This window comes from Rhinopithecus bieti, unplaced genomic scaffold, assembly GCF_001698545.2.
Source record: "Rhinopithecus bieti isolate Rb0 unplaced genomic scaffold, ASM169854v2 scaffold_13352, whole genome shotgun sequence".
NCBI classification, from domain to species: domain Eukaryota; kingdom Metazoa; phylum Chordata; class Mammalia; order Primates; family Cercopithecidae; genus Rhinopithecus; species Rhinopithecus bieti.
Genome location: NW_016808026.1, coordinates 3,999,073 through 4,013,832, shown reverse-complemented (window position 1 = coordinate 4,013,832; position 14,760 = coordinate 3,999,073). Strand labels below are relative to the sequence as shown.

The window sequence follows — 14,760 nt, the reverse complement described above, 5'->3', positions numbered from 1 at the left end:
GAGTCAGGAAAATTGCTTGAACCCGGGAGGCATAGCTTGCAGTGAGCTGAGATTGTGCCACTGCCCTCCAGCCTGGGCGACAGAGCGAGACTCCGTCTCAAAAAAAGAAAAAAAAAAAAAAAAAAAGAAAAGGCAAATAGATAGATGAGCAAGGAAATTTGCTGAACTGTTACTTATATATCAGACCTTCTACAGCAGGAGATTGAAGTACACTGGTTATATTCATGGGATAAAATATTATAATATTGGGCATTAAAAATTATGTTTTAATGTAAAATACTTGTAAGTAAAAGTTAGACTATAAATCTGCACATATGGAATAAGGGTATATATATATATACATATATATCTAGAGAGAGAGAGAGAGAGTCATGCATATATTTATACTGAAATGAAAAACTTTGCAACTCTAGATAACTAAATTATTTTCTATTTTTCAAGTATTAAGTTCTTTTCATACTTTTTTTTGGTTTGTGATGGAGGTTTGCTCTTGTTGCCCAGGCTAGGAGGCAGCAGTGCAATCTCGGCTCGCTGCAACTTCTACCTCCTGGGTTCAAATGATTCTCCTGCCTCAGCCTAAGTAGCTGGGATTACAGGCATGTGCCACCAAGCCTGGCTAACTTTTGTACTTTTAGTAGAGATGGGGTTTCACCATGTTGGCCAAGATGTTCTCGATCTCCTGATCTTGTGATCCGCCTGTCATGGCCTTCCAAAGTGCTGGGATTACAGGCATGAGCTACTGCACGTGGCCCACATCTCTTTTTCACAATAGATCAGAATTATAACATAATTACCCTATTTAAAAATGTACAGAACTATTCTATAAGCATTTGTAGACATAGAACATAAGAGTAAAAAGCTAATAATTTGCAGGTTGCAACTTTTAAAACCAAGTCCATCTTCTCACACTGTAAGAGCAAGATTAAATAAAGTATTTCATATAATATAATTTTTTTTGGAAACCGATTACTGATATTGCTCTAAAAACAGAATTTTCAAGGTATTCTCAATAGTAGAGAACAGCTTTCTTTTAACAATTTGTTTAAATTATTTAAAGAAAGCTATTCTCTACTGTTGAGTCATTAATATATAGTATCTCTTTTCAAAATACTGTGACTATAAAAGTTTACAGTGTGTGTGTGTCTGTGTGTGTGTGTAACTGTGTGTGTGTAGTCATTGTCTGTCTTCAACTACTTAACAAAATTAACCAGGTCTTTGAGTGTTATGAAGACATCCTAAAGGCAGACAGAGAGCAGTTGCTCTAGGTTAATGCTATTGCTCTGTTTAAAGCACACGCACAAAGGCAAATTATCAGCACTCTTTCAACCCAACAAGCATAGTAATACATAAACAATGGGCCTTCAATAAAGAGCTATTAACAGCTACTTAGTGAGCCTCTACTACAATCCTAACTCTGCCTTACTCCTTCCATAGATAAAAAGAGGTTTAAGAATGATTACCTTCTAAACTCAAGGATTGGAATTTTAACAAAAAGAGAAGAACAAGTGAGAAAGCTAGTAGCAATGCGAGCATGCTTGAGGATATAGAAATCATAGAAATCTGCAACATGAAAAAATCAGAGAAGTGGTCAAAGTGGGTATCAGGAAAAAGGTTATGGGAAAAACTGAACATTGGTTGGATTCGAGCAGACTGGAGGATGCAAACTACAGCCGCAGGTCCAGGCAGGTAAAAGCAGATGTGCAAAATAGGCCACTATAAGACATAATAGACAGGGATGGGACAGTGACAACATGGAGAGGGGGCAATTGCTTCTCTTTCCCAGCAGGTTGTCAAAAGGTTATGAAGACCTGGTGTTGGCAGGTCTTGGGTTTTCCAATTCCAGTTTTTTTGCCTGAAGACAAAAGGGAGTGAGTCATGGCTATGATAGTGTTGCCAATTGATTCTAATTATAGAGTCCTAGCCCCTCTTTTAGACAGGGTTCCAGTCAAAAACAGCGTAACCCCTAGGAGATGTAATATTTACTATGGGGTTTTGGCCTTGTGTGATTATCAGAACTAGTTACACAGTCAATTTTATTTTTAGATTTATTTTTTATTAAAAAAAATACTGGGATACATGTGCAGAATATGCAGGTTTGTTACATAGATATACATGTGCCATGATGGTTTGCTGCACCTATTGACCTGTGCTCTAAGTTATCTCCCCTTACCCCTGACACCCAATAGGCCATGGTGTGTGTTCTTCCTCTCTCTGTCCATGTGTTCTCAATATTCAATTCACTCTTATGAGTAAGAACATGTGGTGTTTGGTTTTCGCTTCCTGTGTTAGTTTGCTGAGGATGATGGCTTCCAGCTTTATCCATGTCCACACAAAGGATATGACCTCATTTCTTTTTATGGCTTCATAGTCTTCCATGGTGGTGGGAATGTAAATTAGTTCAACCATTGTACAACACAGTATAGCGATTCCTCAAGAACCTAGAACCAGAAATACCACTTGACCCAGCAATCCCATTACTGGGTATATACCCAAAGGAATATAAATCATTCTACTATAAAGACACATGCACGTGTGTGTTTATTGCAGCACTATTCACAAGAGCAAAGACTTGGAACCAACCCAAATGCCCATCCATGGCAGAATGGATAAAGAAAATGTGGTGCATAGTCGATCTGAGGCTATTGTTCATTGTTTCTGTGTCTGGTGCTAGAATCAGAAGTTCAAAAAGCAGGACGTTAGGAAGGAAGAGTGGACATGAGAGGAAAAGCAAGGGAAATCTAGAACCTATGAGGTTGAACTGGAACCCACAAGGAAGAAAAACTTTCAGTGGCCTCTCACTGCTCCCTGGCTTCCAACTTCAGTGAAATAAGTGTCTTGCAGGAGAAGCTGTGGGCTGGGTTGCTGCCCTACAAACCAGCTGAGTTAACATATAAGCAATAACTTGTGCACTGCAACAGTGCTTTGGACTCTCCTCTGATCTCCAAACATAAAAAGATAGCTGCTGCAACAGCAGCCGCTACCTGATCTTCTTTCAGCTCCTCTATTCCTCTGACAAATGCGTTTTGGCTTTTTGATGAAAGGTGCCAGTGCTCCTGCAGAGAACTCCCATCATCAAAGTTGGGGGCTTGGAAGAGTAGAAGGAACTTAGATAAGATGATAAACAATGTCAGTCCTGGAATTTACTCTTTGCTGGAGTAATTCTAGCCTTGCCACTTAACTTCTCTGGGCCTCAATTTTCTCATTAATAAAATGGAAGAATTAGGGTGGCCTCTAAGTTGGCAAGCCTAGAAAAACAATGCCTGTGAAGACGAAAATAATATGTGAAAATTGCACTGGGAGAGGCTGCTCACATCTTTGCATGGGGTACGTAAAAATACCTAATGAAAGATCTGAAATTAAGCTCACAGGCCAATTCAAAGGCAACAATATGAAATAAGGAGAGATAGGAAGACAAGAGTACGGTGAAAAGAAGAGAATTAGGAGGTGAGAGACCTGGACTCTTGTCTTGACTTCATCACTGGGTACTTGACCTATAAACACAATCATTGGACTTCAGAGGGCCTCAGTGTTCTCCTCTAAAGGCATGAGGTGGTGGTGCTCATCACTGACTGCACAATGGAATTCCCTAGGAAGCTGTAAAAAATATTGATGTGCAGATTCCATCTCTGGGGATCCTGATTTCATGGGTCTACAGTGTGGCCTGGGCATCAGGATTATTTAAAGCTCCCCAGATTCTAATGTGAAGCTAAGCTTGAGAACTCTTTGTTAGGGATTGCTTGGAAAACGGCAGTATGATTTAAAGGCGGTGGGAAGACTTTTCCCCTCCCCCCACCACACACATACATGTCCACCACAAACCTGTCAGGCTCCGTGACATTTCATCCTTAGAGATTCACCCCATTGAGCTTTGAAGGCTCTTCATTACTTATTAAAATTCATATACTCCTGGTAGATGTGACACCTTGAACTTATAATAAGTATATCTTACCCAGAATCAGAAAAACTAATTTGGAAAGAATTTCAGAGGTCACAAGTTCAAGCTGGCAAGTATTTTTATTGTGATTTTTTTAAGATAAGAAAACCGAAACTCAGAAATGTCTTCCTCCCAGCATTAGGCTTTTCTTTAATCATTCATTTTGGTGTGTCTGTGGGAAGGGAGTTTAATTAATGACATCTTTCTTATATAACCTTTTTTTAAAAAAAGAGGTTTTGGATTGTACTTGTGTGATCATGTCTTTTTTCTTTTTTCCTTTTTTTTTTTTTTTTTTTTTTGAGACAGGGTCTCACTGTGTCACTCAGGCTGGAGTGCCGTGATCATCACAGCTCACTGCAGCCTTGAACTCTCGTGTTAGGACCACAGGCGCACCACCATGCCTGGCTAATTTTTGTATTTTTAGTAGAGACAGGGTATTGCCATATTGCCCGGGCTGGTCTTCAACTCTTGAGTTCAAGCCATCCGCCGGCCTCAGCTTCCCAAAGTGCTGGGATTACAGGGAAGAGCCACTGTGCCTGACTGACCATGTATTTTTAAAAGCCATATGTGCTTTTATCTCAACATATTTTAGAGTTTTAAATCCTTTCTAGATGGGAGTCACCATGAATGACATTTAGCCTTTGATATGCCTCATTTATCTAAACAAGCATTTCCTGCTCTGTGTTACCATTCTGTAATTGCTTCCTGTGATCTACCTTTTACTCTTTCTACCTTTCATCTTGATCGACGATATCTCTGTTATGCTGGCCAAAAAGAATAAGTCATTGCAAATTCAAAAGCAGAAAGATCTTCCCTTTATATCAAAAGACATAGACAGCTGGCATGCAATGTACACGTCTGTTCTCAAAGACATGTTGGGCATGTTGCCTCTCTGGGAATCGTTTAGGTTTCTATAAAGTGAATGGAGACAAGTCTATAAATTTGTAAAATGTTAAATAAATCAATACCTAAAAGTAAACTTCTAGTCTGTTTAAGCTTTGGTTTTGCTAATTGGAGGACACCCGTTCTCTCCCCTTTAATTAGCATGGTCTGTCTAAATCAACCTGTCTGAATCAAACCCGAGGTATCTTTGTACCAGATGCTGGTGAAACGTTTGCAAAGGCATGACCTCATCAAAGATTCTATTCTATACGAAGGGATTCTGATGGATTCACACAAGCAGGAAGTTACGAGCAATATATTTATTATTCTTTGTGACCTCAATTATAATTGGAATAACACAAGCCTCCTTGTCAAAATTCCATTGCTGGTTTATGTCTCCATTGGGAAATTTTTTCTGTACAAAAATAACTGCAAACAATTAAATAATTTTAAAAATTCTCACAAATTTGATGTTTCTCTCCCTTTACTATCTACTCTAAAGCATAAAGATGAGTGTAACATTTGAGTATATCATATGTTGCTTACGTTAAGACATCTTATTTACACAAGGAACATTGCTATAATATGTTGATTTGAAAAAATATTTGATATGTTACATGTTCTAGCCTGAGAGAGAAGAAACCTCTTAAGATGTTTCCTAGATGTGACTCTTATTTCCTAACTTACCAGACTAATGCAATTATTTTTTAACGAACTAAACAAGAAATAAAAATGTTCACTGATACCTGTCCAGGAAGAGAAAAAATAACATTACTTTCACTTCGAAAAGTTACTAGAACGATCTACTATGTTAAGGTTTAATATTTTTGAAAGTCTCGGGAACTTTGGGAATTTTGAAATTTATCCATGAATTAATAACTTTCAGTATGAATTTCCATTTTCTCGTCTTCATTTTGACTCAAACAGTATGGAAAATGTTTTAATAAAATTTGTTTTGTGAATCATTCAGCGTTTTAAATAATAATAATTAACCCAGAGTGATATAGTACTTCTGAACTCTAGTCTTTACTCTGCCACATACTGGTTGTGTAAAATTTAGCAAAGTTACCTTTTTAAAAACTGTGGTACAGTATTATCATTTGTAAAAGTCATATGTGATGAAAAAATGCCTGACAAAATAGCAGCTACTTGAGAGAAAAAAGCACTTTTAAAACAAAACATGACTATCCATGAGAACGTTGTTACTTAATAGTGATCCCTATCCATTAAGGATTCCATCAAATTTCATCTTCTCCAGAACAACCCTCCCCAAGACTTGCCAAAATCTGGATCTTGCCACTTTCTTCTCATTCTTGAGATCTCTTCATACTTTGCTACTTAATTACATTCAACTTGCCATTATAGAAATCTTTATTTTTTAAAATATTTTGATAGAATCATGGTGTTTAACATTAGAGGGAATATATGAAACAGTCTACGTCTATAGAGAAGTGTTGTACATTTGTGCAGCTTTTGTAATAAGGGCTATATCTATTTAATATGTTTAATTAGTTTATTTACATATAACAACTTCATTGATACAAAATTCACATACCATATAGTTCATCCATTTAAAGTGCACATTCCAGTAATTTTTAGTATATTCAGAGTTGTGCGAGCATCACCACCATACATTTTAGACTATTAGTATTACCCTGAAAGAAATCCCATACCCACTAGCAGTCACTTCCCATTTTGTCCCAGTCTTCCCATTCTTAGGCAATCATTAATCGCTTTCTGTCTCAATAGATTTGCCTATTACTGACAATTCATATAAATGGAATTGCATATATATGTATATGTGTATGTGTGTGTATGTATGTGTGTATATATGTATGCACATACCACATTTTGGTTATCCATTCCTCAGTTGATAGACATTTGGGTTGTTTCCACTTTGGGGCTATCATGAATAATGCTTCTATGGATATTTATGTATAAGTTTTTGTAAGGACATATATTTTCATTTCTCTTAGGTGTATTCCTAGGAGTGGAGTTGCTGAGCAATATGGTAACTCTATGTTTAACCTTTTAAGAAATTGCCAGGCTGGTTTTTTAATTTTATCAGTTTGCATTCTCGTCAACAATGGATGAGTGTTCTATTTTTCCACATACTTCCCATCATTTAGTATTAATCTGACTTTTAAAAATTAAATCCATCCTAGTGGGCATGCAGAGGTATTTCATTGTGGTTTTGAATGTATCCTATGTTTCCCTGATGGATAATGATGCTGAGCATCCTTTATCTGTTTTTGTATCTCACCTTTGGAGAATTGTCTCTTCAATTCCTTAATCCATTTTTTGATTGGGTTATGTCTTTTATTAATTGTAAGATTTCAGGCTGGGAATGGTACCTTAGGCCTGTAATCCTAGCATGTTGGGAGGCTAATGTGGGAGGATCGCTTGAGTCCAGGAAATTGAGACCATCCTGGGCAACATGGCAAGACCTCATGTCAAATAAAAATTTTAAAAATTAACCAGGTTTGGCAGTGTACATCTGTAGTCCCAGCTACTTGAGAGGTTGAGGCGGGAGGATTGCTCCAGCTCAGGAGTTTGAAGTTACAGTGAGCTATGATCACGCCATTACACCCCAGCCTGTGTGACAAAGCAAATCCTTTTCTTTTATTCTTTCTTTTTTCTTTTTATAAAAAGGCTTATACATTAGAAATGCAAGTCACTTATCAATGCAGTATTTACTTGCATTATGTCAGTTGTCCTTTCACATACTTAGTGGTACCCTTTAAAAAGCAAAATATTTTAATTTTGATGAAATATTTATCTATATTTCTTTTGTTGCTTGTGTTTTGAACATCATTATCTCAGAAGGCTTTACCTAACCCAAGTCACAAAGATTTAATCATATTTAATTCCTTTAATAATATTTTCACTATTTTTTCGTTATTTCTCAATGGTTGCTTTAGGGTTTACCATATATATCTAATCAGAATCTCCTTCAGATATATTCTATGAATAATGCTACTCAGATAAAGAGTTGTGACTCCTATATAGCTCTTTTCTCCTCTCTTTTCTCCTCCTTCATTTTTTGTGCTATTGTTGCCATACATCTGACATATACATATGTTAAAGAGCCATCAATACATTTTTCTATTTATGATTTTGTATTATGTGTTCTAAAGAGGCTGGCAGAAGGAAAAAGAGCTAGTTTATATTTATGTAATTTGTTATATTAATTTTAATTTTCTTAGTTGCTCTTTCTTGATCTCCTCATTTCTTCCTGTGGATTCAAGTCACCATGTGGTGGTATTTCTTTAATAAAAGTGGGTCCTCCTTCCAAATTCTTTGTGCTATTATTGCCAAATAGGTTACATTTCCATATATAGGCCAATAACACTATTTGGTTTTATGTGATTTTAGATCTGTTAAAAGAAGAAAGAAGGAGAAATATGTAGATTTTACAATCTTTTATAACTACCTATATAGTTGTTTTTAGTGAAGCTCTTCATTTTTTACACGGGTTGAACTGCTGTCTGGTGTCCCTTGCTTTTAGCTTGAAAGGACTTCCTTTAGTATTTCTTGCAATGCAGGCCTCCAGCAAAATGTTTTAGGTTTTGTCTGTCTTGGAATGTTTTTATTTTGCTTTCACTTTTCAAAGATAATTTTGCTGGATATAAGATCCTTAGTGATCATTTATTTTTCTTTTAGCAATTTTAATGTTATCATACTGCCTCTAGCCTTCATTGTTTCTAATCAGAAGTCAGTTGTTAATATTATTATTCTCTTGTATGTGATGAGTTGTTTTTCTCTTACAGCTTTCAAGATAATTCTATGTATCTTTGGCTTTCATCATTTTCTCTATGATGTGTCTGTGTATGAATCTTTTCCATTTATCTTATGGGGAATTCCTTGAGTTACTTGAAGTATAAATTAATGATTTTCATCAAATTTGGGTAGTCTTGTTTGATTGTTTTCTCTACATTTTCCTCTTTCCACTCTGACTCTACCAACAAATATGGCAAGCTTAGTGCTATCCAACATGTCTCACTTTTCTTTGTTATTTTTTCACTTTTCTTTTATTAATTTTCCTCTGTGTTCTTCTGATTACATCATCTCTCTCTACCAATTGTTCTTTAAGCTTATTGATTTTTCTGCCAGTTTAAATCTACTGTTGAGCCCCTTGAGTGAATTTTTCATTTCAGTTGTACTTTTCAACTCCAAAATTTCCATTGGTTCTTTTTATAATGTTTCTCTTTATTGATAGTATCTATTTGTTGAGACATTACCATCATATTTTTCTTCTTTAATCATGGTTTGCTTTAGTTCTTTGAACATGTTTGTAATAACTGCTTTGAAGTCTGTCTGTTAAGTCTGACATATGGACCTTCTCATGGTAATTTCTGAAAGTTTCTCCCCACTCCCCTCTTCACCCCATGCATATGAGTCATACTTCTCTGTTTCTTTGCATGTCTCATAATTTTTGTCAAAAATTGGTATTTTAGATAAAACAGTATAACAGCTCTAAATACTGACCCTCCCCACTCCATATACCAGATTATTGTTTATTTGTTTAATAACGTGGCTGGACTATTTTAGTGATGTCTGTATCTCTAGCAGTATGAAGCTTCTGATGCTGCTCCTCACAGGGTACAGCCTTGGGCATGTGCACAGTTGCCCTGCTATGATATTAATTTCAGCAAGGTCTCTCTTTGTCTTTTTCTCTGACCTCTTACTTGTATGCCTCTTTAGGTATCACACCCAGTTGTTAGCTTCTATTTATTGCTATCTGATCACTCTATTGTTTTCAACAATTCCCTGGGACATAAATTGCTTCAGTCTGATCCTATTAAATTTGAGCGTCTTTGAAGGGATAGTTTCTGAGGCCAGACTTGGAGGTTAGTTCTGAACCTGAATAGTACTCTTTTTAGCTGTTTTTGTTCCTGGTTCTAATAAACTAGCTGGGCTTGTATAATGAGTTTGTTGTTCTTATGGAACTACCAGCCTCCTCTTTATTTCCTACCACCAAAATCTCATGGTTTCCCAAAGTGTCATTAGGCTTGAACTCCCCCATCATCTGTTCTAAATAAAGTCACTTCCCTGGGGAGAGTGTTAGGGCCTTGTATTAGTATGGCCTGCGTCTCCCTGCTGCGCAAAATCTCTGAACTTCTTCAACAGGATGGAGTTATAGCCCTGCTTTAAGAGCAGGTCACCCAGCAGGGACAGTGGCATCTAGTCTTCTGAACTTACCTCTCCAAAGACTGAACTTTTTCCCGGCAAGTGATCTTGGGTGAGGTAGACTGGGGACCCAGCATTCTTGGCCTGCCACCCCTGGAGTAGAGCCTTCACCCTGAGAGGGGCTGGGGTGGAGAAAGCCCTTTTCCAGCCTCTTGGCCTCACTCACCTAGAATATAGCCTCTGTAGCACGAAATTTGAAGGGGCCGGTTTCCTGCCCCACTTAGGAAATGCTGGGTTTTGAGAAATTGAGAAATGTTGGTTTCCTGCCCCACTTGGGGAGATACCATAGCTCTCAACTGGGAGCTTGGGGCAGAGGACAGGAATCTTGAGTTCTTGGCTGTACTGACTTAGAATGGAGCTTCTATCACACTGAACTGACAAATTGATTCCTAGAAAATAATTTCCATTAATAATTTTCCTGTGCTACAATTAATAGGGTAAGAATATCCCTTTTAATTTTTTACCAGGAAATGACATTTTCATTTATATTACATTATTACTGATATTGAAAATGTTTCCATTTCTCAATATTGATTAGTTATTTATACATTTTGTGCATGTCTATTGAAACTATTGAGGCTTTTATTTTTATGAGATATTTATATGACAAAGATAAAAGTGACAAATATTTGCTAAGTACTTGTTTTACACTTTTTTTTTTTTTTTTTTTTTTTTTTACCCCAAACACTTTGAGAGCCTTGACATTTTGTATTGTAGACTTCAATTTTTCTTCATCTTGGAGGTACACCTTTAAACCCACTCAGTGGTGTTATCTGGGGGAAACTAACCAGATAATGTAAAGAAAAGCACATTTCTCAATTCTAGCTATTTTTTTTTTCATTCATCTGGTTGAAGGAGAACATATCCATTCATCTTGACTAAGATAAATTTTTCCTGCATGGTGACTATCTCTTGACCATTCCTCTTAGTAGAAGGGCACCAGCATGTGCCCTCTAAAATGTATAGTTTACCATCAATTAAGAATCTTAATTGGCAGTACACTGAGCTCTGTAGAAACAACACTGGGGCACTTGAGAGCTGGATGGGCACTGAGAAACTCTGTGCCTTGCTGAGGAAAGATAACTAAGCCTGGGCAAAGGAGGTCCTAAGAAGCCGAGAGGCAAAATGTCATTATATGCATTCTTCGTGCAAACTTGTCAGAAGGAGCTCAAGAGGAAGTACCCAGATGTTTCAGTCAACTTCTCAGAGTTTTCAAAGAAGTTCTCAGATGGGAGGAAGACTATGTCTGCTAAAGAAAAAAGAAAATTTACAGACATGTCAAAAGTGAACAAGACCCGTTAAGAAAGAAATGAAAACCTATAGCCCTCTTAGAGGGGAGACAAAAAAGAAGTTCAAGGTTTCCAATGTACTGAAGAGGCCTCCTTCAGCATTTTTCTTGTTCTGTTCTGAGTATTGCTCCAAAGTCAAAGGAGAACATCCCGGCCTATCCATTGGAGATGTTGTGAAGAAACAGAGATGTGGAATGACACTGCTGCAGATGACATGCACTCTTATGAAAAGAAGGCTGCAAAGCTGAGGGAAAAATATGAAAAAGATATTGCTGTATGTGGAGCTAAAGGAAAGCCTGATGCAGCATAAAAGGCAGTCATCAAGGCTGCAAACAAAGCAAGATAAAGTACGAAGAGGAGGAAGATGAAAAGGATGAGAAGAAGGAAGATGAAGATGATGGAGATCATGATGAATGAGCTGGTTGTAACACAGTTTTTTTTCTTGTCTATCAATCATTTAATCCTCCTGTACACAACTCCTTTTAAAGAAAAAAATTAAAAAGTGGTGCTAAGATTTGTTTTCAAACTGAACAGTGTCTTTATTTTGTGTAATTAACATACCACCAAATGTATCTTTAGATAGCTTTGTCCTAGTGGTGTTTTCAGTAGACACTAACCTTGCCCGATACAGTATGGGAGTTATAAATTGCCATGGAAGTTTAAAGTAGGTTCTTGGTGCACAGCACAGATTAATCATATACAGGGATGGGGGTTTTTTCATCCCCATTTATCTCAGATGCACTGAAATAATTACATGAAATTATTCTGTTAACTAACTACTCTGTAATTGCATAAAAACAATTGTAGCTTTTTTTGACTTTCTGAATGCTTCTAAGTAAATATAGTTTTTTGTTGTTTTTAAAAAACCTTAATTCTCAAGTTTTCTCAGACAACATTTTCAACCCATTTAAATGCCTCCTGTAAATGTCTGCTGTTTTCCTTTAAAAGGGTAGCCATATTTAGTTAAATGTTCCACATTTTCTAGCCTCTGGGCTACAGGTAATTATGGGTTGCATAAATTCTCAGGTAACCAGAAAAAAATTAAATTCAATTTCAAGGTGACTGGGAGTTGAAAGCATGATATGCAAATCCATACATCAACTCTAACTGATCTAACTAGTGACATTACAAAGGTAGTTAGTCATTAGAACACTCCAGGATGGCTGTGCAGACAGATAACTGCTAGTGGGCAATCCCCCCTTATCAACCAAAATCCAACTAACAGGAAAATGGAAACATAGGCACATATCCTGCAAGTTTATGTTAAGTTGTTATTTGTATTTGTATTATTAATTTGCAATAGGATTAGACAAATGCGATTTTATTTTCTTAAAATATCTGGCTGGTAGTAGTTCTAATAGGAAATACTGATCAAAGTAAGTAATAGTCCAGTTCATTTGGGAAAGCAATCAGCTTCTATCAGATAATTTTGCTCTATGGTCTGAAATAATATGAAATCATATTAATTTAGTCCAGAAATAAATTGAAATTATGTGTTACTACCCATTCTCCCTAAACATATACCATGGGCTATAATAACTTGCAGTTTTTTCCTTCTGCCCTGAAAGGAAACCTTTCTAACTGAAAGCTCTGGAATCATATAACCTATATTTTATTGGTGGAGGGGGGTAGGAAGTGTATCTTAAAAATGGAAATTCCAAACTGGCATTTTCTCCACACTTTTCAGATGTGACCTCATCCTGAACTTCTCTCAAACAGCACAGTCAACTGAATATATTTGTATGACCCTATCATTTTACTGGAGTTTGAATATATCTATTTCTATATATCTGCATATATCTATATTGGCATATATCTATAGATAGATAGATAGATAGATAGATAGATAGATAGATAGATAGATAGATAGATGCGAGTATTAGCAAGGAAATGATACTCCAAAGTTTCAGGTATTCAAAACCTCTTCATATGAAAATCTGAATGTACTTTGTTACTAACTGAAAATGTTTTGCCCACTATTATCTGCCCCTATGTGAGTCTTCCCATCATAAGCAAAAACCTTGGAAGATCAAAAAATGTAAAACACAGTAGCTAATGTTTAAATCCCCAGAGTATGTTATTAGCCTATGTCCACTCTGAGTGGGGAAAAGGAAGTCAATTGCCCATTTTGTCTCAGGCGATTGCTATGGCCACAGTTACCAGAAGGAACAGAAATTCACATTGCAGCATTTTTTCCTTCAGTGAATTTTACAAAATGGATATGTGACAATGGTCCCACCCAGTAGCACCACAACACACCATGACATGCCAACACATTCTTGCCATTGTTATTCTCAACGGCTCAGAGGTAAAAACAATAGAAATTCCTCTGGGCAAGAATATGAGCCAGCAGGCCCCAACCTCGTGAAGAAAGTTTATGTTTAAAAGGTTCAATGTTTTTAGTAAAGTGGTTTCATGGGCTTTGTTATGCGTTCATGCATTTTGCTAGTGATATTTTTGAGTAAATATTTCACAGATTTGATTTATAAATCCAACTTTTGACAAGTCTGACCCCCAAAAAATACATTAAGCCCTCCAAATGGGAAACATGTCCATCTTTGGTTATGAATATTCATAGGCCTGAAAGCATCCTATACAGAATACTATGTAGCAAGCACCCTTGGCCCAGACATCTGTGCTCTATTGTGTTTTCCTGAACAAATCGACTCATTCAGGGACTATAAAACAAGAATTCATATAAAAATGTATGTAAGGAAGACACGTTTCCCTTTTTAAAAGTTCATTCATCCATGATGAAGCTATTAAAAGTAATTCAAGTTAACAATAAAGAACAAAAGATAATTGTGTGGATCTATGTGGTGGGAAGACCCAGACATGGCAGTGAGGCTAGAATGATGGAGAACCAGACACCAGACAGACCACAAGGATGTCCTCTGGGGACTTATTGGAGTATAAATAAAGAGTAGGAGATCTACACAGATGTGCCAAAGACTCATGGTAAACAGCTGGCAGACATTCCAGTCAGTGAAGAAAGTGTGGTGCTGGAGAGTGCTGGGGTTAGGACAGGTGCGGCAGGACATGGGAATGGTGCTGGAAAAGAATGAACAGCCAGCAACACAGAGAAGTTAAGGAAGATACCTGGGAAGTCAGGACCTGGAAGGTGCAGCTGTAGCATATACTAAGGGAGGGGACCACCCCTCATATTGTCTTATGCCCAATTTCTGCCTCCAAAGAAAGAAGTAAAAACTAAAAGGCAATAACGAAATGCACAGGCAGACAGCCCGGCGTGTGCCCGGGGCCTGGTAGTTAAAAATCAGCCCCTGACCTAACTGCTTGTGTTATCTATAGATTCCAGACATTGTATGGAAAAGCACTGTGGAAATCCCTGTCCTGTTCTGCTCTGTTCTAATTACTGGTGCATGCAGCAACCCCCCCCGCCCCCGCCCCACCCCATCACATACCCCCTGCTTCCTAAATCGATCACGACCCTCTCATGTGGACCCC

At 37.2% G+C, this 14,760-nt stretch overlaps 1 pseudogene; it reads left to right on the top strand.

Annotated features, from left to right (window-relative positions):
* The first annotated feature begins 1,531 nt into the window (after positions 1-1,531).
* On the top strand, positions 1,532-11,712 carry LOC108537579 (high mobility group protein B1 pseudogene; annotated as a pseudogene).
* Positions 11,713-14,760: the final 3,048 nt, after the last annotated feature.